At 50.7% G+C, this 23,386-nt stretch overlaps 2 long non-coding RNA genes across 4 annotated transcripts; both read right to left on the reverse strand.

The window, feature by feature from the left end:
- Positions 1 to 18: 18 nt before the first annotated feature.
- LOC123589143 lies at positions 19 to 7,250 on the reverse strand. 3 transcript variants are annotated; one of them, XR_006708188.1, is made up of 6 exons: positions 6,827 to 7,250; positions 5,607 to 5,661; positions 5,083 to 5,237; positions 2,904 to 3,000; positions 1,139 to 1,270; positions 19 to 370 (listed from the first exon to the last, which is right to left on the reverse strand). It is a non-coding gene; the product is annotated as an uncharacterized LOC123589143 (long non-coding RNA). The 3 variants fall into 3 exon arrangements; XR_006708183.1 differs by having other exon boundaries at positions 5,083 to 5,251; XR_006708184.1 differs by lacking the exon at positions 6,827 to 7,250 and having other exon boundaries at positions 5,607 to 6,240.
- A 4,947-nt stretch (positions 7,251 to 12,197) lies between these two features.
- Positions 12,198 to 13,362, reverse strand: LOC123589157. The gene is made up of 2 exons (XR_006708196.1): positions 13,239 to 13,362; positions 12,198 to 12,429 (listed from the first exon to the last, which is right to left on the reverse strand). It is a non-coding gene; the product is annotated as an uncharacterized LOC123589157 (long non-coding RNA).
- Between the last annotated feature and the right edge of the window lie 10,024 nt (positions 13,363 to 23,386).

A 23,386-nucleotide genomic window follows, 5' to 3' on the forward strand; every position in this document is an offset into this window, starting at 1 on the left:
TTGCCAAAAAAATTATGAGTGTATTAAATGATTTTATTACAGTAAACTGCAGATTGTACAGTGTAAACACAGGTGCTGCTCAAACTCTACACCCTCCAGTTCTGTCCAGACCAGCATGGGTGCCACGGAAAGACGAAGCTCCCTGAGAGTCAGAGGACAGGAGGTCATTTGGTTCAACCTTTCACCACTGAGATAAAGAAATGGGGGTCTGGGAGGGGAAGCCTTGGTCTCAGGTCATACTGATGGCCCACTGGCGGAGCTGGGATCAGACCTGGAGTCCTCTGATGTCTAAAATCCCTTCCACGACACCTCGGCTCTCTCCTCTCTTCTCCCACTTTCATTGTAGGCACACGTCAAGAGGGTACAAATGCTGGTGGAGGAAACGGAGAATTTGAATGTTGTCATTTGTCCCGGGCTGTGTATACACCAGGGATCTTTCTCTCCTGCAGTTGGTTGGGGTAAATGCGGGACACGGGACAAAAGGCAGGTAGGTCTCCCTGCATCCCATCCCGGCATGGGAGTGGTGGGGACTTCCTATTCTCTAAGGCTGGCTGCCTCGGGCATTGTTCTGGGGACAGGAAGCAGACACAACAAAAGGAGGCTTTTCCTGGGACGAGGCCTTGGGAGGGCTGCCCCGCCCAGTGGCTGCTGCTTGGTGAGGAGGAGAACGTTTTCTTGTAATGGCCTGACCACCTTGGAAGGTTTCCAAAGTGCCTCACCCAAGAACCTATGGAGCCTTGGAGTGGAATTTCTTTTGGTTCAGGGATAGAGTAAGAAGAATGAGAAACGCTTTGGGGCTAATTTCACCAAGGGAGTTACCCCAAATATCTTTCATCACTGACCATGAAACAGGCATTGTCCAACCAGGTGATTTATCAGGTGGATGGGACACTCTTAGGGGAGTAGATCCTGAAGATAGACTACTTGGAACAATCCGTTAACAATGACACTTCCCACGGGGACATTTCTTAGCCTTTGAGAATCACCACGGATATACCCACACGCACACATATGCAACGTACGTATGATACATATTCATATACAGTTTAGTCTGCACATTGGCCGTTTTCCCGCCTTCCTGTTTGTTTGCTGGTTTTGGCACATCTGGGCCTCTGTAGTAAACAGACCCAATATTTACCAAGCAGCTCCAAAGGTTACGTTTGCTTCTGAAAGTTTTTATTCCTGGTTCGTTTGGGTAAGTTTCAGCTCGCAAGAGAAGCTGTTTTCGCTGAGCCTGGGCTGCTGGAGAGAGGCAAGAACACAGGCCCATCTGTTGGAGATTGGAACAGAAATAGCCCCCTTTAAAAATAAATCTCCGCTTTTAACTCCGTAGATAAAAATATCTGAATAAAGGACAATTCTTAATCTCCACCTTCTCCCCTGCTTGACTCAAGCGTTTCTAAGTGGAGTTTTTTTTTTTTTTTTTCCCTCTCCTTCTCCTTTTACAGGTTTCATTTTGGCTTTGATTCTAGCGAGTTTACTGACAGATTACTTCATTTTAACTATATGGCTTTTCTGTCTAGTGGGAGGCATATTTCTAAGTATCATATTTATCAAAAGAGCTCTGCAAAACAAGGGCCAGAATTACTCTTTTGATGGTTCCCCCTCTAACTACAACCACAATAAATTTTGTGAGAAAGAATGCTCAACTGGGGACCTTTTATGTTAAAGCCGAGAACCGGGGTTCAGACATTGTCACTTTCAAACCTCCACCAGTTGGGCCGATTCCCCGCCCCCCCTTCCTCCGCCCTCCCCGGGCAAAAAATCTCACATCTGGTCTCACTTGCAAGGCTGGTCCTGGGCTCCCAGGGGCTCCATATTTTCCCCCCTATAACTTTAAATCAGAGGAGCATTTCAGTAAATCACAGGGAACACTTATTTATTGGACATAGTTTTGGGTCTCTTAAAGCATGGAAAATAAATTTAATGGAGCGTTCGGAGCATTTCTCCAATCTTTTGAGGGATTACTTGGGGAATTTGTCAACTGCGCCAAGCCCAGCAGCCTGATCCAGAGAGATGGGGAGGAAATGATGGGAGAATCTTCTCAGAGGGCCCAGGTGGATCCTAAATCAGCCCCAGAAAGATTAATCTAAGGGGCCCAGTTACTAGCAAGGTTGATTGGCAGCACTGCCGTTTATTTAATAAACTATCATTTCAGCTGGAGGGTGACTTTAATCTGAATTACATTTTGTTTTTGTCATCCACTCTTGCCAAGTAATTTATGGAATACCATAGCGTGCTTCCTTGCCTCAAATGGCAGAGCGGGTCTGGGAGACCTGTGGCAACCGTGAGGGGCACAGAGAACAGTCCAGAGTGGGAAGGTGGAGAGAGGTAAGGACCCCCGGCTCGCCCGCCGTGTGCCCTGGGGTGTGGTGGGTGTCATTTGGGGCTGTGGGGATCATGTTTGGAGACGGCCTGGCCTGAGGAAAACGTAAAAGTGTTGATTGCTCATAATCAAGGGATGTGGAATTTGAATTTCCTAGGACAGATCAGAGCTGATGGGTGGGTCTCCATGGGCAAGGCGGTCCGTCTGCCGGGCTGGGTGGGCAAGTTTTGTTCCTGGTGCCCTTGAGTAGGAAATGAGGGTAGTTGGGGCTGGCCCTTCTTCTCTGAGGGAAGCCTGTCAGGAAAAGGTTTCTTAGGCTTTAGAAACCTGGGGCACTGATGTTCAGAGTAGTGTCAGGGATTCTTTAGGACAGGAAGATGGAAGGCTGGTTGCTGATGTAACCTTCAGGAAGATGTGCTTCCCCTTCAGATGGAAGCTGCTGGAAGAACAAAGGTCTATTCATGAGGGCAGACAGGCTTTGTGTTCGGAGGCAGAGTAACAATGACATTATTGTGGTCATTATTAGTATTACTGCAACAGCACCCATGCCCTCCCCCGGAAGTGTTTTGGTTCTTACCTTCTGACTTGTCTTTATCTCAAGCTCCGTTAAGAAGGAAGAGGGCTGATTTTCTTGGTTTTTTTTTTAGGCGAACATGGGTAAACTGAGGAACAGGCTTGGAATGCAAAAAGGAACAAAGGTTGGTGGAGATGCTCCAGCAACAGGGGTGCAGCAGGGTGACAGGGACACAGGAGAAGTCCCTTTCCAGCTTTCACGACGCCCCCAGGATCACCAGGGGCTGGAGAAAATTCTGCGCCAGTTGTCGATTTTCTCGGAGTTTCTCTGATATCCTGGAGAGGGTTTTGCTCTAATTTCCCATCATCAGATATGAGCTCTTAGTATTCTGAGATAGTCTCCCTCTTCTTTGCTTCTTTATTCTTTGCTTTTTTAGCCTATGCCCAGGACCTCCTGAATAGCCATGGGCCAGGCGCCGGGAGCTGGGGAGCTCTCAGGGACCACGGAGGTGGTGGCTGTAGGAATGAAGAGGGTCGCTGGGGAGGCAGGATGACCTGAGTACCGGGTGGGTCCGTACTCTCTCCAGACTCAAAGTATAGCACAAATCGGGATCTCTGTCCGTTGGGTTAATTCAGCTGGGTTGTTAGGTGTGGGTATGAAGGTTAGAAAATTACATGAGTAGGGCTTCACTGCTCAGCAAGAGCCTTTAGGCTTACCCTGACCTTCATGAGACCTCTCACCAGTGTCATGTGCACGGTCTTCCTGCCTGCCTAAGGTCTCTCACTGGCTGGTGTCAGCCAGGTTTGCAGGCTTGATTCCTACCTATCCTTCCCCCCCGCCCCTTTCCTCCAACTCCATCTCTAAACTCTGGCCCCCGTATGGTCCCAGGAACACACGGGACTCAGATTCCCCTTCTCCCTTTTGCTTTGGTGGCCCTTCTCTCCCTGTCCATCCGTCCAGTTCTATGTACACTCCGGGGACAAGATCAAGTTTTGTTTTCTCCTAGAACATGTCCCTGGCCACTTTGCTTCCTCTGACTGGCTTCCTCCACTGCTCTCTGTAGCATCAACTTAAATACTGTTCGGAATTGTCTTTATTGACTCGCTGTTTCTCCGGACTGTCCCATCTCCTCGCTGGTAAACGAGGGACTTGGATGGGTGACCGCTAAGGTCCTTTCGAGGTTCCGACATCCTGGGATACTATGTGCATCTCATCTCATCATCTGGACTGTAAACTTCTCAGAAGCAGGGATAATATCTTTTTCTTCGCATTGACCAGTCCACTGCTGGGCTCTGAGTGGGTATTCCATAAGAACTTTTGTTGACCTGACCTTTTTGTGAACTTTCTCTGACTGGAAATGGAAGGTACGAGGAGGGGCTTAGGTGCCCTGGAAGCCTGGTCTTGCAGTCTGGCCTGAAGTTAAATTGTTCTGCAGTCTGTGGATGTGGTGAAAATTGCCATGGACATCTCAACTCTCAATGTACTCTGCGACAGAGAGTTTACATAGGGGAGCTTTGCCCATTTTTTTTTAATGTTTATTTTTTATTTTTGAGAGAGAGAGAGATACAGTGCAAGTAAGGGAGGGGCAGAGAGAGAGAGAGAGGGAGACACAAAATCCCAAGCAGGCTCCAGGCTCTGAGCCGTCAGCACAGAGCCCGACGTGGGGCTCGAACCCACAAACTGAGATCATGACCTCAACGTATACAGTTTGTGGTAAAGTAGAAAATAGTGCTCAGCTCGGCTCACACTTTGGTTTGGCCGCTTCACTACCCTCGGGACTCTGGCAAGTCACGTGGCCTCTGTCACTTGTGTTGGTTTACCTCAGAAATGACAATTGTGATACCTGCCCTGTCTCTCGGAGGGTTGTTATGGGAATAAGAAGATGAGTCATGTGAAGATGAACTGTCAAACATGAGGCTAACAGAGGGAGGTGTGAAGTGTGGTTATGTAACATCTCCACATCAAAAGTCACAAAAAGTGAAACATGAAAAGAGAGTATCAAAAGGCTCTCTCTTTCCCTCGTTTGCTGTTGGACAAAGAACCACTTCTCTTCTCTGGATAATCCTCTGTAGAGACCCCCCCCCCCCCACCTCGCCAAATACAATAAAATGAAATGAAATAAGATAAAAAGGAATAGGGTACAAGAAAAGAAAGTCCAGGAGTAAGAGGGAACATCCTGGTATATTCTGAAAGTTGACTCTGGGAAGAGAGGAAAACATGAGCAAACAAAGCTGTCACTCACTGGCAAGCTGCTTCCTCTGGGGAATAATCTCTGTGAAGAAACACTGAAGATCTGAATGTTGCCTGGGAGCAGGAGCAGAGACCGTGGCTGTGGCTGGTAAACCAGGAGCCTCCGGGATGGAGCCCTTCCTGTCCATTCTTGGGGTATCCGCAGCTCTGAGGGGGTCATGCTGTTGGGTAAGAGTCTGCCTGACCATTTCCTCAGTGTCCCAGCAGCCCTTGTGAACGGGCACGGTTGGGTGTGCACGGTGGTGTGGGGCCTCGCGTGGCAGACATTGACTCGAATATAGCCACCCGCCCTTGGGCTCTCTCTCACACTCAAGGCTCACTTCCCACTTCCCCTTTTTCCTGTCCCAGCTTCCCTTCTTTTGACATCCATCTGCCTTGCCTGTCAATTGTCACCCCATGAATCAAAGTCAGAGGACTTCCCAAAGCTGGCCACTGGGCCTCTAGCCTTCTAGAAAACTGTTTGTGTGTGAGCAGACAAAGGACCACCCGCCCCCCCCCCCCCCCGCCCCAACGCACCATCACGACTCTCCAAGACGATGATTGAGTTTTTCCCCTGTTCTGCTTGATACTTCTGCCAAAGCAAGAAAAATCCTCATTGAAGTCTAGCAGGAAATCCAATAAAAATTCTTCAAAAGATGGGCTTGACATTGAAAAACAGCAAAATTATAAAATAGGCCTTAGAAAAGAGAGAGGAGAGTTATTATATCTGGCACCAAGCAAAAGCCCCGAGACCCCGTCCAAATGAGCCATCACAGATTGAAAGTGTTTAGCTTCCCGTTGATTAAATATGGAGAAGGACCCAGGGCCTGCCAAGCCTCGGGGATCCAAAGTTTGTTTTCAGTCAGAATGTGTTTTCAGTCAATGGAAAAAATGGTCGGCCTGCGCTGGGCTATGTAACCGAGAAGCCCCAGGTTTGGGGTGAGTAATGGCTGTGAAGCAGAAAACCATGAGGGTTGTTAATCATCCCTCCCAGGCCCCTGTAATTTAACTCAGCGACTCATTCGACTTGGAAGGCTCCCCCCACTCCCTTTCTTCCTTCTCCCTCAGTTGATTTTGCTCAAGGGGGAATAGATGAGTCCTTCTGATGCTTGTCTCTGCATTTCAGTTGTTAAAACTCCTCACCCGCAAGACCTCCCTCTCCCCAGATGGGCCCCCATCTCCCGCTGCTCTGAACACCTCGGGGACGCAGGAACCGAGAGAGGAGCCGCAGTCACATCCGTGGGGTTCTTTCAGGGAAATCTCTTTGTCCCACGAGCTTCCTGGAATGGAGGCCTGGAAAAATCTCTTCCTTCGCCATTGCCTTTCCAAGGGAGGCTGTTTCTCAGAGGTGTTTACTGACATTCTTTAAACAGGGTTATCTTGTTCCAGACTTGCAGGCGGGCTCTCCTCTGGCCCGCTGCATTCCCATACAATTAAGGGTATAGGGAGTCTGTTTTCGAATATCATTCAAGGCCCTAAGTGTGGGGCTCTGGGAGAGAATGAAAGGGAGAGAGACAGAGAGAGAGCGCGCGCGGGCCCGTAGAGCCCTATAGCGCATAGAGCTAGAACTCTGAGGTAAAGTCAAACCTTTCCTGTCAAATGCAAACGCCTATTCTGTTTCCACTTGAAGTTTTACACCCTGTGAGTAGCCTCTGCAGTGAGGGGATGCTGGCACATTTCGGATTCTCTTTCCTCTGCTCCCCCCCCTCTCACAGGAGCCAGGGCTTTCACTGGCACCAGGGGTTCATCTTCTTCACCTCTCCAGACGCCTGTGATTCATGGGTCCCACGGCGCTGAAATCTGGTTACAGTTGCAGGGGGTAGGCCCTGCCCAGCATTCTTGTGGTCTGTGCTAGTTTCAAAATGGCAGTCGGCCCCAGCCACAGCCTCATCAAAGTACAGGCGGCTTGATACCTTTCGGCTGGGCACCCACATTTGGTTACAGGAAGTCACGCCGACCAAATATTTTTGTGGACTGGGCAAATAAACTAAAGAAGATGAGTAAACAAGAGGCTTTCTAATGACGACATGTGAAACGCTCAGGGGTTTAGTGGAAACGGATTCTTTTGTAAGGAGAGCAGGTCTCAGGCAGCTTGGCTGCAGAGGACATGTGTCCAGGCCGCAGATGCCCCGAACGATGAGTGAGGAAGGGACAAGGAGGAGACGGCTCCGTGGGGCTAGGTTGTCCCAAATAGCAGTTAGAGGTGTTCCGGGCAGGGAGAAGAATGAAATGCTGTGGGCAGGATGTAGGTGCGTGTGCACGCGTACGTGTGGGCACACATGTGCGTATGCGTGTGCGTGCATATCTGTGTGCTTCCTCCTTTCAAGAGGAAGGAGAAGAACTGAGTCAAAGTTAGTCCTCATGGACAACCCTCTGCCTTCACATTATTATAATCCTCCTCCTCCTCCCCCTCCTCACCATGACGGTTATTTATTGAGTCATGACAACGTGCCAGCATGATGCTGGCAGCTTCGTGTGTCATCTGAGGCAGTCCTTCCAACGACTCCTTGGGACATGCCTCATTTTCCTTCTTCACGGTAGGAACCTGAGATTCAGAGTCCAGAAGAACACAAAGCTTAAAAGTGGCACAGTCGGGATTTGAACCCAGGTCTGTCTAGCTTCAGCCCTGAACCCGCAAAGGCAGTCTGGTGGGCAGGCTATGGCAGGCAGTGATTCCAGGGCCCAGACATTTGGAGAGAGCCCAGGAGGGTCCAGATCAAACATGCCACTTCACAGGGGGAAGAAAACCAGAAGCCTCATCTGGTGGGGAGTCTGCATTTCAAAAGTTGTGGAGGCTGCTGGGGGCCTCATGGACAAGAGCAAGCACAGATTGGAGGTCACTGTCACCATCAATCACCACCAGCCTTTTGTTGGTAGGGTTGAACGGGAAGGGGCTGGTTTAGGCACCAAGCAGAGAGGGTGAACCAACAGCATTGAGGGGACTCTGCTGGTGGCAGGAGATGGGAAAGAGCATTTACAATTTTAAGATGAATCTCCATGGTTTGGGGAATACTCTGATAGAAGACAAGGTGCTGTTTCTAGGTCCCAGAGGTGTGATGATGAACAGCATTCCCGTAATGAGCTAGCTCATCTCGATGTTGAGTCACCCCTTAAAAAGACTAGATATTTTAGGGCGCCAGGGTGGCTCAGTGGGTTAAGCGCCAGACTTCGGACTTTGGCTAAGGTCACGATCTCATGGTTTGTGGGTTTGAGTCCCACATCGGGCTCTGTGCTGACAGCTCGGAGACTGGAGCCTGCTTCAGATTCTGTGTCTCCCTCTCTCTCTGCCCCTTCCCCCATTCACTCTCTCTCTCAAAAATAAACATTAAAAAAAAAAAGAGACTAGATGTTTTATGTATTTATCAGTCCAGTTTTGAACGCTTCCTTGATCCACATCACCCACAGACCTGGAAGTTATCAAGAAATACATTATTATGTTTGCATTCAGAGATACTTTACAGTTGAGAAAAATATATACATGAAACATAAAGTATAATAGTAGCCAATATATACATTATCTATCTATCTATCTACCTATCTATCTATCTATCATCTATCTATCTATCATCTATCTAATGTGTCAGACACTGTTTTAAGTATGTGCGTGTGTTAGTCATGTCTAACAATGACTGGCTTAGGTGAGCGCTCCTGTGACCCCCACTTTTCATATGAAGAAACTGAGGCACAAGGAGGCAAAGTAACTTGCCCATATGGCTAGTAAGCAGTAGAGCCAGCATTCAACTCCAGGCTGTGTGGAGAAGGCAGAGAGGTGGTGATACCTTCAAGAATGGGGTGACGGGGCCCCTGAGTGGCTCAGTCGGTTGAGTGTCCAACTTTGGCTCAGGTCATGATCTTACGGTTTGTGATTCTGAGCCCTGCCTTGGGCTTGCTGCTCTCAGAGCATAGCCCGCTTTGGATCTTCTGTCTCCCCCTCTCTCTGTCCCTTCCCCGCTCATGCTCTCTCTCAAAATTAAATAAAACTTAAAAAAATTAAAAAAAAATGGGGTGAGTCATGGCTGAGACCTGTGGCCTGTGGGAGGTCGGGGAGGGAAGGCAGGGCCGGGTGAGCCCCCAGCTCTGGGAAGGAGTGGGGTAAGTTGAACTTGGCCAAGTTGTAGGATGGGGGTCTTCACGAGCCGAGGCTGGGGCGAGACTGTTTCTGGACTCTGCTGGGGAGAGAGAGGGAGCCTGACTACAGAGTGGGGGGTTGTCAGGGACCAGTGAGTGGCAGGTTCGGAATGCCAGGCAAAGAACTTGGTCCATTCCCTCTGAGGAGGGAGGGGGGTTCCCTGGGGGATTTGGAGCCTCGAGCTGGCATAGCATAAAGAACAAAGCACCAGGACACCTGAATTCCGGGCCCGGTGCTGCCTTTAGGTGTCTTGCCCAAGGTCATTCAGCTAATTCATCTCTCTGGATTCCAGCTATCTCATTTTTTAAATAAAAGGATTAGGCTAGATGAACCCTTCTGGCTACAAATTTTGCGGCAAAACCAAAAGACTCTAACAGGGTTTTTGAGGCAGATTTTGGTGGTGGTGGTGGGGGGGGGGGGGGTTGGCGGTAGAAGAAACTGGAGGCAGTGAAAACTTGGAATCAGAGAATGTGGAATGAGAAGGGATCTAAGAGCCCCACCTGCCCCATGTTTTACAAGTGGGGAAACAGAGGCACAGAAAGGGGAGGTGGTTTTCCTCAGCCACACAGCTCATTATTGTAGAGCTGAGGTGACAATCCAGCCTCTGATACTTAGTCTACTAACCTGCCCGTGCCTGTTCCACCTCGGGTAGGGGCTGAGGGTAGGAAGCGTGCCTCGGGTCAGGGGTGGAAAAGAGTAGCAGGGAGGCTGAGCCGGAGAGTGCTAGCCGCTTGCATTACCTGCCTGTTTTATCAGCACTGGCTGAGTGCCCGTCCCCGAAGCTCAAGAGAGCTACTGATCTCTGGTTCCAGTCCCAGCTCTGCCATGGCAAGGCCCTGACTCTTTGGGGGTACTCTTGCACACTCCTCTGTGAAATGGCCAGGGCTGGCCCTGCTCTGGACTGTGAGCTGAGGCCAGAATGTCATGAGAGCCACCGGTAGGGGAAATTGGGGTCTGAGGTGGGACCAGTGTGGAGGCAGACTCCCAGGGCCTGGGCTCCTTTTCGGCTTCTCTGGGCCCGGGGTCCTGTTCCTCAAATGTCCTGTGGTGTGGCAAAGGGGCAGGTGCTCCGGCCTGGAGCTCCGGGGCCGGGTGCAGGTGGTGAGGCTGGGGAGGGCTGTGCTGAGCCGCTGACACTTGAGTGAACCTCCCTCCCAGGTTCTTATTAGCACTGCTCCATGTCAAAGGAGTCTGGTAAAAGTTAACAGGCCTCCCTGACTCCAGGAGATCAGAGGGACAACTGGGAGCTTACTGGGGTCAGGGAGAGGTCACTGAAACCTGCTTGATTGAGTAGTCGCTGGGGCTGACCCTGGTCCACAGGCCTGTCCTGTCCCTTCCCTTAATCCAGAGCCCAGGGCTCCCTCCAGGGTGGCTGACCTGAGCCCCCCTTTGTCTGAAGGCCCCTTGGAAGGTGTCCTGGGCCTTCCTTGTAGGGCCCCCTCTCTGTTGGCCTGCACCTTCCCTAGGCTGCGGCTCAGTGTGTGGGGGAGAGAAAGTGATGCAGTCGAGAGAGGGCAGGACAGCTCTGAGGACGAGGTGCTGGGCTGAACAGGGCCTGGGCTAGGCCTAACCAGGTGTGACCCAGGTCCCTGACCCATGGTGGCCCAGAGTGGGAGGAGGTGAGGGTTGGGGGCTGGAAGGAGGCTGCTGGCTAACATTTACCAGGACCTTTGAAGATGTAAATGCTGCCCCAGCCCCTGTTGGGATTGATGGGGTCAGAGTTCACAGGCATGGTCGCCTGCTTCTCCAAGCGGGCTGGAAATCTTGCAGACAGATGGGTTAGGGTCCCTTGTAATAGGACTTTCCCAGGGAGGGAGGGCTCATGGAAACTGCTATTTCTGGGGCTGTCCTGGATGAGGCCCACTGGTCTGAACCCTGGGGAGAGGCTGACAGAAGCTGTTTTTTTCAATTGCTCACATTTGGGTATGTTTTCCAGGGTATATTTAGTTGCACTAACTAAGGTCCATCATTGGGAGGGAAGCTACCGTCTCCTGCCTTTCCCTGATTTGTACTTTTTATTCTGTAAATACTAGATTGCTTGAAGTTTCCTGTTCACACTAAGTTCTTTTTCCTGTGCTCGTTTCTCTGCGAGCATGTCCTTCCCCACCTTCTCAGCCTGGCTAACTTGTATTTACCCTTCAGCATCACCTCCTCCAGGAAGCCTTCTGGGAACAGAATCTGCCCCACTCCTCTGTTCCATAGCATTCAATGGTTCATTCTATCAATTACTATTTAAGTGGTATGTACCAGGCCATGTCCTATTGGTAATATATCAGTGCATGGAACAGACCAGAAATCATCCCTCAGGGAACTTCTATTCTGATGGTAATGATAGTGAACCATTGTGTAACCTTATTTTAAATGCTTTATGTGTATTAACAAATTTAATCCTCAGAACCTCCCTATGATTAGGTCAATTAGTATCTACATTTTACATTTGAGGTTACCTAGCTGACAAGTAGCTAACTTAATTTGATTTAATCCTTACAGCAGCCCCAATGAGATAGATGTTGTTTTCCTCATTTTACAGGTGAGGAAACCAAGACAGAAAGTTAGGTAATTGGTCCAAGGTCATCTAGCCAGGAAACAGGTACCAAACAGGATGGCTCGAAGCCTGTGAAGGACCACATTGCCTCCCTGTAATGAGTACTCTGTGCCGGGCTGTGCATTGGTCCTTGCAGAGCACTGATCTCCTCTAGTCCTTATAACAGTCATGTGAATGAGCTGTCCCTGTTCTGAGGCTGGCGGCCAGCATGTGCTAGAGATGGGACCCTTTCCTCTGTGCCACAGGAAGCTGACCAAGGGAAAGGCGATCACTCTGAAGGCACCGAGTCCCAGTCTTCTGCTTCTTGCTGGCTAGGAGGCCTTAGGGCCTTGAAGAGCCGGGGCTCCCTCCATCACAGGGAAGGCATCTGGTAACGTTGAGCCTTTGGTTCCAAGATTATTCCTCCCTGTTGAGATGTTGGAAGGGGTTAAAGGAGGTGATTGGACATAGTGAAGGTGTTCGGTGAATTTTTACCAGTTGTTGAGGAATCATTCTCTGTTCCAGAAAAACAACCAGACGCAGACGAAACTGCAGAGACTGCAAGTGTTTTGCTGTGGAAGGGGGAGGATTATAGCAGAGTGGACTTCTGTCTTCAGGCCTGGAGCAGGCGTGGGAGGTTCCTGCTCAACGTACGTTTGATTCCTTTGTTTTGGTATCTGTTTTGTTTTGTTTTTTAAAGATTATCTCTTTGTTGAGAGAGAGAGACAGAGAGAGAGAGAGAGCCGGGGAGGGGCAGAGAGAGAGGCAGAGAGTGAGAATCCCAAGCAGGCTCCACACGGTGCTGTGCCCTATGCGGGGCTCAATCCCACGACCCTGAGATCATGACCTGAGCTGAAATCAAGAGTCAGACGCTTAACCGACTGAGCCGGTCAGGTGCCCCTTGTTTTTGTTTTAGTTTCTTTTTGCTTTTCCAATTAGGAAGAGACCATGGTCAAATCTTCTGGCTCACCTGCCCATACCGTAGGGCCTAGCAGGTTGGCCAACTGGGTATATGTATGGGAAGAGGGGGAGCAACAAATGGGCAGCTGAACAGGGACCTGGAGCCCACACCCAGGTCTCCTGGCTTCTCACTCGTGCCATCAACCTTGTTCCCTTCCAGAGCCCTGTCTCCTGCAGCAGATAACTGCCTCAGACCCCCCTGCCCCCTCCTCCAATTTATGAATCCCTTATTTTGCTTGAGTAAGAGTCAAAATGCAGGACTGCACCTCAAAGAACTAAGCTCACTTAAACCACTGGCAGGTAATTTGATAGACGAGTTGGCCAGCGCCCGCTTTGGGAATTAAGCAAAGCCTGAGCCGTGGAGACAGTGGGAAACAAGCTTGAGGGACTGGTGAGCGGGTGGCCTCATTTCACCCAGGGACAGCCCCAGCCCCAGCCCCACAGCTCAAATTGGAAGGCTTGTGTGTGCCAGGTCGACAGTTCCCATTTTTCTCTCAGCCTCTCCCTCCAAAATGCAGGACCGGTGGACCCTGCCGATGCGTCCTCGCCGACTCACCTGGGGAGGGGGTATCTAACCAAGTGTCGGGGAGGGCGTGAGGGCCAGTCTGTCCCCACCAGCCTACGTCTCATCTCCCAGAACCCACAGGGTAAGAACGCCAGCAAGGGATCTCTCGTTGGGTGAGCTCGCTTGTTTGTTGGGCAAACTCAGAGGGAAGGAGGGCCTTCCAGCAGATGGGCGTGTGGTATGCAAATAGGCGTCTCATGGGCCACGTGCAGAAAGTGACCGCCTGTGGCAAGCTGCGCCACTCTGCCGAGGGGGCCCGTTGCAAAGGGGGAAACTTGTAGATCCTCTCATCTCGATGGGGACTACTCAGAGCTCTGACTTCAGATAAGCAGAACAAACAAGCCTCGGCCCAAGTGGGAACTGGTTCTGCCCCCTCTCTTTGCTTTTCTAAAGTCATCAAAGCCAAGTTCCTAAAGCCCGACTGTCTCACGGTACTTTCTGATGGTTTCATTGTTTTGTTTATTGTGCTTATGACAGTGCTAACAGACCGCTTTCAAAGTGTGTTGATATTTCGGTTGTTTTTGAATGGCCCTTCTGTTTTTCTGCATCTGGACAGCATTACAGTCTGGCCCCAGAGACCCACTGGGTTCCTATAAAAGTGTACCAGGTCCCCTTTTGCAGAAAATACTGGCCATGGCAAGATCAGACACCCCATCTGGGCAGGAACAAACAGCAAAAACTAGAGCAGAATCATGAGACAGTATTCAGCAGCCAGGGAAGAATGGCCTGTGCTGGGTAGGGGCCAACGAGCACTGCCAGCTGGCCCGTGGGTGTTCTTTCTGTCCACGTTCACAGTGTCATCTTCCCGCTGGAGGACTTTGCCTACCAGAGGGCACAGGGCGATGCCACTAAACGCCGGTGGTCATCGGTGGGTTCCCACTCTCTTTGTCTTCTCCCAGGTTGTCTGGTCAGTCACCAGCATTAATGTCCAAATAGGGGGCTCCTGGGGACCAGACGGAAAACAAGAGCTGGAAGAAGGGGACCAGCATGGAGTCCAGGGGAAAACCAGAAGGAGCAGGGTTACTGGAGGGCAGGGCAAGCACAGCTTACCTGCTTCTCTTCATAGCTCTTGGGGGATCTTTCGCTACATTGTCCACAAGGGCTGAAGTGGGGAAAAGGTGGAAGAGTCCTCCTAAGCCTCGTCCTCAGCGTTTAGGCCTTTCCCTTTCGACTTCTCTGCCTGCGGCACGCCCTCCCTGCCACTTCTACAACCAGCTTCCTCCGGTGGGAGGGAGCCTCGGGGTACCGACCCGTGCAGAGGAAGTGAGTCACACAGGCGATCTCACTACGTAAGTTGAGTACAGGCTCTAATTCATTTCTTCAGGGTCTTCTCTGCTTTCTTCCTCCAGGATGGCTGAGATTTTCTTTAGCCCACGTACCCGACCAGCTTGTAAATGGTTCCCTCTCGTTTGGCTTCAGGAGTGGCAGGGCCCCTTTCTGCCTGACCTGCAGGTAATTCCGTGGCTCAGTGTGTGGCTCAGATTTAGCAAGCCCCTGAACTCGCTCTCCGAGTCAAATGGGACAAAGATGGAGAGGGCCGACTGTGAGCTCTGGTGCCTCGGTGGTGCAGTTCCAGGGGCCCGGCAGGTGCAGAGGAGCGGAGGAGTCAGCTCTGTCAGTTACATCTCAAACGGAACCACGGGAGGCTTGTAGACTACAGTTAGTGTGTTCATGCCCATCAACTTGTTGGGGGAGGGGTCAGGGGCTGCAAAGTCTGATGGACCAGTGACGACTGGTCTCTACCCACGAAGCCTCAAAGTTCTTGACTTCTTTATGGCAATGTTCCCTAGTAGTTCCTTCTAGGTATATGCTACCATGTGAAAAATTCTTGTTTCAGCTCCCTGGCCTAATCTGGATCTTTCCCTTGAACTTTTAGCATCCGTAGAATCGCATGTGTTTACTGCATTTACTTTAGCCCAGCTGGGACACTTGATCAAACCCTCACTGGCACCATTTTATTTCTCGGGAGTCGCCTTGGCCCTTGATTCCAGCAAGGAGACAAAAGAGAGCCACTGCGTCAAGGGCTGGGCACACCCCAACAGGCCGGGCTGACTGGCCTCTGAGAAGCCTTCACAAAGGCATGAGTATTCTATAAGAAGCCCACTTCCTGGTTTCCAGTGTGATTCTCCGGATAGGTGAGAAAGAACTGTGGCCTCCATCTGCCACACAGTGTGTGTGTGTGTGTGTGTGTGCGCGTGCGCGCGTATGTGTGAGTATGCGTGTGTGAACGCTTGTCATTTTGAAAAATTTCAAACTTTATGTAGCAGTTTCTTTCTCACCAGGGTCTCTGCTTGTGTGAAACTTTAATTTTATAGCTTTGGCTGTTAATTCATCATGGGCACCACCATTAATAAATATTTATGGAGCTTTCACTGAGCACAGCATGTTGAAATAAGAACTATATATTTGACTCAGAGGAGTCGATAGCAGATGGGGGTAGATTTGGGGAGGGGTTGGAGAAATAATCACTGAGGGTTCTTCCAACCTTGGGATCTTACGACTTAATAACTAAAGCGAGAGGGTCCGCTTGACACGCGCTGGGCAGTCAGTCTGGTCAGACAAGAGAATGGGGCTACAAGAAGGTAGTCACCTTCAGAAAACCCACCCAATGCTGGCGGCACATATGTCTGGCAAGGGATTCAGGGCTGCAAAGAGATGGGATGAGTCTTCTCGGCCTTTCCCATGGTGCCCTCTAAAAGTAAATATTTGCTGATTGAGTGATGGTTTGCCATTTGATTTTGGAATTTAAAAGAAACGTAGACTTTGGGGGGAAATTTGGAGCCCATGGATTCTCTGGCAGGAAAGGACCAATTTGCTCCTGTTTTGTGGGGTGTCGGTGGCAGCTTGGTGCAAGTCTCCGTTGGTGAGAACCCTGGAGTTGTGTGGGCAGAGAGCAAGTCTGGAGGGAGGGCTGCGTGCCTCTCACGGAGTTCAGTTAATCAGACCAGGAGCAGTCCGCCTGCCACGGCAGTGACTCAGGCCTCCTGGGGGGTTTTCTTCAACATTATGAAGATGAACAGGGCTCGGTGAATTCCCTTTGGACCTGGGCTTTGTGCTAATTGCCTCCATATTTATGGGAAGATGGGCCGACCACGGTGGCAGGCACTAGAGTGGAGGCGGTGGGTGCACTCAGGAGAGTGGCCTGGGTTCTCGTGGAGTTGTGGAAAGGCGGATATGAGCCCTGAGGGGTCAAGACGCTCCTGCTGTCAGGTGGGCAAGCTATTATTATCACTATTCCCTTTGTGCAAAAGAGAAACAGAGACAGAAACCAGGAGCGGTTACGTGCCCAAGGTAACACTGTCAGAACAGGGTCCACAGAGTCAAGGGCAACAGGAAATGGAGAGTCCCGACGGGCTGCCACTCAGTTCACAGATTTTCCACTGCCGTGTGGGTACGGGGAAGGCCGTCGAGCAGAGCTGAGTCTCTCTTTCTCACACAGGATGATGTTCAGTGCCTCACAAGCTGCTTTTCTCCTGTGTTAAACTGATGGGATTAGGGCTGAAAGAGGGCTGATAGAGAAGCAGGGAACTAGGGAGTATTGCCTGCTTCCACATCTACTGCTACTTTAACTGTGTAGCTGCTTTACCGTTCCAGGCCTCTGTTGCCCTATCCGGAGAGTGAAGATAACAGTGATAACTAACCATCTCATAGCGTTGTTGGGGGTGTTAAATGAAATACTACATACAAGGAGATTTGCATCATGCGTGGAATACGAGTGGGTGCTTAATAACTATCAGGGGCCACTATAGGGAGGTTGTCTAGTGGTTTAAGGCATAGAATCAGAGCCTGATGATCTGAGCACCGAGAGGTTAAGTGACTTGCCAGGCCACACAGCTGGCGAGGAGCACAGTTGTGGTGAGTTCCATGGTCAGTATAGGCATTCCTTGAGATGTTCCGGGTTGGGTTCCGGAGCACAACAATGAAGCAAGTATCAGGATAAAGCAAGTCAGCTGACTTCTTTGGTCTCCCAGGGCATGTAATAGTTATGTTTACCCTGTAGTGTAGCCTATCAAGTGTGCAATAGCATTAGGTCTAAGAAAAAGTACATAACTTAAAAAAATTTTTTTTCTAATGTTTATTTTTTTGGGAGAGAGACAGAGCATGAGCAGGGGAGGGGTAGAGGTGGGGGTGGGGGGAACACAGAATCTTGCCTGTCACAGATTCTGAGCTGTCAGCACAGAGTCCGACGTGGGGCTCGAGCTCACGAACCACGAGATCATGACCTGAGCTGAAGTCGGCCGCTTAACTGCCTGAGCCACCCAGGCGCCCCATAAGTACGTATCTTAATTTAAAAATACTTTATTGCTAAAAAATGCTGACCATCACCCAAGCTTGCAGTGAAGGTGTCATCAGTGAACACAGATCACCATAACAACTATAACAATAACAACAGTGACAAAATTTGAAATATCGTGCGAATTACCAAAATGTGACACAAAACACAAAGTGAGCCGCAAATGCTGTTGGGAAAACGGCGCTGAAAGATTTGTTTGAAGCAGGGTTGCCACAACCCTTCAATTTGTGAAAAATGCAATGTCTGAGAAGTGCAGTGAAATGAGGTATGTACTCTTTCCAGACTTCTCTGTGCTGGATCCTTTGATCTGGGGGACTGGGATGGGGCTCTTCGAGCAGCAGTGCTGGTCACAGGAGCTGTGATCAGGAAATCACAGGGTTGGGGTGATCTGAGTCCCTGGCTCCCCTGGACAGGGGCTACCTGGTGAGGTGCAAAGCGCTGCAGGGGCTCTGGGGGACTGCTCCTCGTCGCCCTCCTGGGCCGGCTCTGGGCTAAGCCAGAGCAGCTGCCCTTGCCTACCCACAATCCAGTGGGGCCAGCTGCCTCCAGGCAGAGCGGAAGCCACGCGGTCCGGGCAGGGTGGGGGTGCCCCGGCACCCTGGGGATCTCGGTGCGGCTGTCAAGCCTCTGTTGGTGCCTGGTTCCCCCATAAAGCCATTATGTACCGGGAGAATTAATCATGCCGTTAGGTAAGCATTATGGCACTTTTATGGTAGCTTTGAAGCTAATCTGTCATTAATGCCTGCTGGATTATCATGATTTCTTGCAGTTGTGATTCATTAACTCGAGGCCTAATGGTAATTCTATTAAACATCTTCCATGACCGTTTGCCCCAACATGTCCCCACTCCGTTCCATTGTGCCGCCACGGTGGTGTGACTGGCAACCTGTGTGGTCTCGGGAGAGATGGACAGGTCCCCCTGCCAGCTAGAAAGTGCCCAACCGTGCACCCACCCCCTGCCCCACCTCTGAGCACGCCTCCTCCCCATTCCAGCCGGACTTTTTAGCCCATCCTCGCCGTTCTCCCAGGGGTGGCCATGATGCCTTTCCGGAAACACCCATGGCTGCTTTCCAGAGCCCAGGCTGGGCAGACACCTGATGGCTCCACAGGTGACTGTCAGTCCCGCGGGCCCTACCTGTGGCCGACGTGGGTTTGGGGCCGAGAGAGAAACAGGGGCGCTGCTAAAGAAATTGGGCCACACGTGCCCCTTCCCCTTCTTGCTCAGAGCCAACGACACCCCCAGGGGAGGAGGCAGGCGGCCGGGACGGGAAGCAGGGGTGGCAAGCTGTTGACTGTGGGCCTGCCAGCATTAATAAAATCCCTTGGTGAGCTTTTTCAGAAAGAAATGGTTCTTTTAGGCTGGCTGTTCTCTGCAAAAGGTCAGCTTCGGGGCACAGCTTGACTGATGGGCTGTGAGTAGGCAAGAAAAAGAAAGCTGGGAGAAAGGGCTGCTGGGGGTGGGCCGACAGGAAGCCGGTGGAGGACTGGAGCACAGGCTCGTCCCAGGTGCCAGCATCTTGCCCCTCTTTCTGCACCATCAATCAAGCCCGGCTTCGATAGCTTCACAATTTGTAATGCCCCCGCCCCCTCCAACCTGCCCAAGTGCGCACCAGTGCTGACCCTTCTCGCCCCCATTCAGGCCTGTGCTGCCGCCCGGGTGATGGATGGCTTCTCCCCCCGCCCCCACCCCAGGCTCGCCTTGCCACAGCTGGGGAAACACGGGCAGGTAACAGAGGTCAAACCCGGGGCAGCCGTAGTGACCCAGTCACCCAGGCCAAGGGACTCTGTGTTCCCAGAGGCAGCAGGTGATGCCAGGGATAAAGAAATAGAACTGAGAGAGGAAGCAAGAGAAGATTCCAACTATATAAGGAAAGGGGGGGGGGAGAGAAAAAAAACCCCAAACCAAAAAAACCTCTCTGCATCCTGAGGTCTTCCAAGTCTTCTAAAAATCTCTAACATGGTGTGATGTCTTCTGTGCACAGCTACAACATTGCCTGCTCCACTCCATCTGTGTTTTCTCACGCCTGTGCGCTTTAAGAACCACTGAAATGGAAAACAAGTTAAAAAATACATAGATGTATATATAGTGAGACGGGAAAGAGAGAGGGCAGTACTCTGCAGCCCGCACTCACTTTTTTTTTTTGCACCAGAGTTTGTTGTAGGAAAAAGTGTATAAAAACAAACCCCAGACAACTGGAGTAAATATTCTCAACACATCAGCCGAGGAGAAGTCAGGATCCAAGGTTTCCATCCTTCCTCATTCTGGGCAGAGCTGGTAGGAAAAGAAAGGATCTCTGCCCGTTTTCCAGCTTCTAGGTGGTGTCCCCCGTTTCTTGTGCATGGATGAAATGGTTCTCCCGCTGGAAGCCAGCAAACTGTGCTGAGGTGTGGGCTGACCAGTTGGCCCAGTGGGGGCTGCCTTGGGAAGCTCCCTCCGAGGGCTTAGGGGCTTTCCGAACTCGGGGAGTGAAGGGTAGCCCAGACGTGGTGGGTGTATGTGCCTGTGTGCTTGTATGTGTGTGTGTATGTGTGTGTGTACACACGTGTGTGCTGCGGGAGAGGTCTGCGTCTGCTGCAAAGAGCAGCAGGTGAATTCAGTTCAGTGCGGGTGGCCTTGGGACCATCCTTGGCCGTGAGGACCAGGGACCCTGCTCTCGGACACCCCTGGAGCCCGGCCCAGACTTCCTCTTGGAACATCGGAGTCTGAGTAGGGGGTCCAGGCAAGGGAGTCTGGGGACCATGGATTTCCAAGTGACTTGAGCAGAGACAGCAGAGCAGGGTGGCTGGCAGGCCATGGCGGGGTCGGGGCTGGGGAAGCAAGGAAATGGAGGAAAGCAAAAACTGATAGGCGGTGGAAGGAGAGAGGAAGGGACAGGAAGAGCGCTGAGAGAAAGATCCAAGAGATAGATGGATCACGGGACAGGAGTCAGCAGGGAAAGAGAGAGGGAGAGGAAATTTAATGAGGGCAACTTGAAGGCCAGCTTTAACCAACAGCTGGCGGGGGGCCGGGTTTGATCTCCTTGTGAGTCAGGCGGCTTGATTAATTGTGGCCTGTGGAGGAGGACGGACACCTGGCCCTGCTGCTGAGCTCTTTGATCTCCGGGTTTCTCAGGGCCTGTGGGAGGGGAGTTGCTCGCCTGGCTGGGGGCTCCCTGAGAAGGAAGAGGGCGGCCCTGGAGAGGCTGGGAGAGTCAGGGCGGTGGGGGTGGGGGTGGGGGCGACAGGAAGGCGAGGGGGCAACACAAAGGCCAGGCGGGTCTGGAGCCGTGAACAAAGCCTCCGGGAGGAAGGTCAGCTGTGGGAACTGGGACCGGAGGCAGCCTTTGAAGGGGAAGTTTCACCCATAATCTCTGGGTGATTCTTTGGTGAGGGTTCCTTCACCCTCTTTCTTACACCTTTGTGTAGAGACAGCTGAACTGTCAGGGGGAACCAGGAAGAGCAGACAGCCATTTGCACAAAATCGTGTTATGTTGCTTGTGGCTATGGGGCTAGCTGGTTTAATGAAGGAGTGAGCTCTTCTAGGGGCATGAGGAGAAGGGAGGTGTAGGACTCCCTGGAACTGGCTCCATTTTATGCATGTTGGATGGAAACAGATTTGAGAAAAGAAAGCGACATATTGCCAAAAAAAAAAAAAAAAAAAAAAACCACCCAACCCTCCAGAAGAAGGAAAAAAGGAACTAAAACCCTAATGCCCTTAAAAAAGAAAACCAAAAAAAAAAAAAAAGTCATATATTATGTCTTTGGACTAAAGCCAATGGTGTTCTGCCAATTTCAAATAATAGTGTAACTTGATTAAGAAACTTTACAGGATTTAAAGTTGTTGGCTTTTCTGACTCCTCTCTGAGACTTCTCCGTAAGTCACTGTCTACACCAGGCTAATTTGTTCCCAGATTCCTTAATCTTTTGCAAGTTGGTGATGACGTTTATGACTTGGTAGCCATATTGGAAGTGTTCATGATTTCTTTTGCTCATGACTTGCTCGCAGAATTTTTGGGCGACTTAAAACGTCACCCTGAAAATGTCTTGCTCTCGAAATACTCTGTGTGTGTGTGTGTGTGCGCGCGTTGTGTAAGCTCTTCAAGCTTTACCTGCCCTTGCTCTCCTTTTGGGTGGGCAAACTCCTGCTCATAGCTGCCTTAAGTCTCAGACACAAGAATGGGAACAAGAATGTCTCCCTAGAGTTCAGCCTGCACATGGCACATAGGACGCCAAAGGCTCTGCAGACCAGCTGCAAAGGGAATTCTAGAAGGAAGGAGAGGGGCACCTGGGTGGCTCAGGGGGTTAAGTGTCTGACTCTTGGTTTCGGCTCAGATCACAATCTCGTGGTGTGTTGAGCTCTGTGCTGACATCTCGAAGCTTGCTTGGGATTCTCTCTCTCTCTCCTTCTCTTTCTGCCCCTCTCGCACTTGTGCGCGCACACACGCACTCTCTCTCAAAAAAAAAAAAAAAAAAAAAAAAAGAAGTGAAGGAGGACAGTTTTTCTGGTGGGATCAGAGTTTTCACTGAATGACCTGAGTGTGGTTTGGAAGGCACTGGCCTTGCCTGTGAACGAATGCCCAGCTCTGTATTCAGTCATTAGCTCTGGACTTTGGGCCTGCCACTTCATAGCCCTGGAACTTCAGTTTCCTCATCTATCAAATGGGATAAGAAAAAATACTTGCCTCACAGGCTTGTTGTGAGGATTAAACACATTAGTATATGTGAAAGCACCCTGTAAATGATGAAGCCTTCAATTAACAGCAGGCATTAGAATTACTGCTTACATTACAGAAGCCCGGGTCTCTTTAAACAGTCGTGTTGACAGCAAGGATGTTTTAATTTCAAACAGGGTTTGCTCATGGAGGGCATTAGAAAATGAGATCCCATGTTACCTACTCTCCCTGGGGCACCTGCTGTCCTATAATTACTATTTACTAATAAGTACGTTTTGTTCATAAATGTCCCATAAAATCTAGCTGAAATCCTTTCTCCTGCTGGCTTGGCTTTTGTGGATATGACTAGGCAGGAGCCATTGGAAACACCCTCCGGTGGTAGGGTTCTTGGTCTGTAAGCTGGGGTACCTGGCCTTTCCAGGGAGGGCATGGCCGGTTTGACCTGTCGGTCTCCGCTGTACGGTGGGTCTCTTAAATCTTGCTCTTCCCACTTCCGCCTCATTTGCTTGTTTGTGAGAGAAACACTGTATTCTTTGAGCCTGGGCTTCCTGGAGCTTCCTGGATGTTTCTCCATTGGTCGGTGGTAGTCAGGTGTGGGGATATTGCTACCATCCACGGGCTAGATGCGTGGTGCCTGGAGCTCAGGCTCTGGTTCGAACGGCGGCTCTGAGGTGAGGGCCATGGGCCGTGGGACAAGCCGTTACTAAAATGGGAAGGGCAGTGTTTACCCGTTGATGGTTGCAGTGAGGACAAAGAGGGCCTATATAAAACTCTTAATCAACATCTGGCACATAGCTGATGCTCACTAAATGATTAGTCTTGTAGACCAGCGGTCCCAACCCTGGCTGTCCGTTGAAATGACGAAGGTTAGTTAAAATTCCAAAGCCTGGGCCCCACCTCCAGAAATTCTGATTTAATTAGTGTAGACTTAAAACCCAGGTGGTTCTAATGTGTAGCCAGGGTTCAGAAATAGTGCTTTTCAAATTTAATGTTCATAGAAAATACCTGGGGAATCTTAACAAAATGAAGATTCTGCATCAGTACATGTGGGGCAGCAGAACCTGTGCATTGCTGATAGGTCTGCTAATGCCTGGGTAGGGACCACACTTTGGGTGGCAAGGCTCCATCCTTTCCTGATCCTCATAGCTCAGTGCACCTGGCCATGGCCATGGATGGAGACCTGGGAAGCAGGT

The sequence above is a fragment of the Leopardus geoffroyi genome, chromosome B1 (assembly GCF_018350155.1).
Source record: "Leopardus geoffroyi isolate Oge1 chromosome B1, O.geoffroyi_Oge1_pat1.0, whole genome shotgun sequence".
Taxonomy (NCBI): Eukaryota; Metazoa; Chordata; class Mammalia; order Carnivora; family Felidae; genus Leopardus; species Leopardus geoffroyi.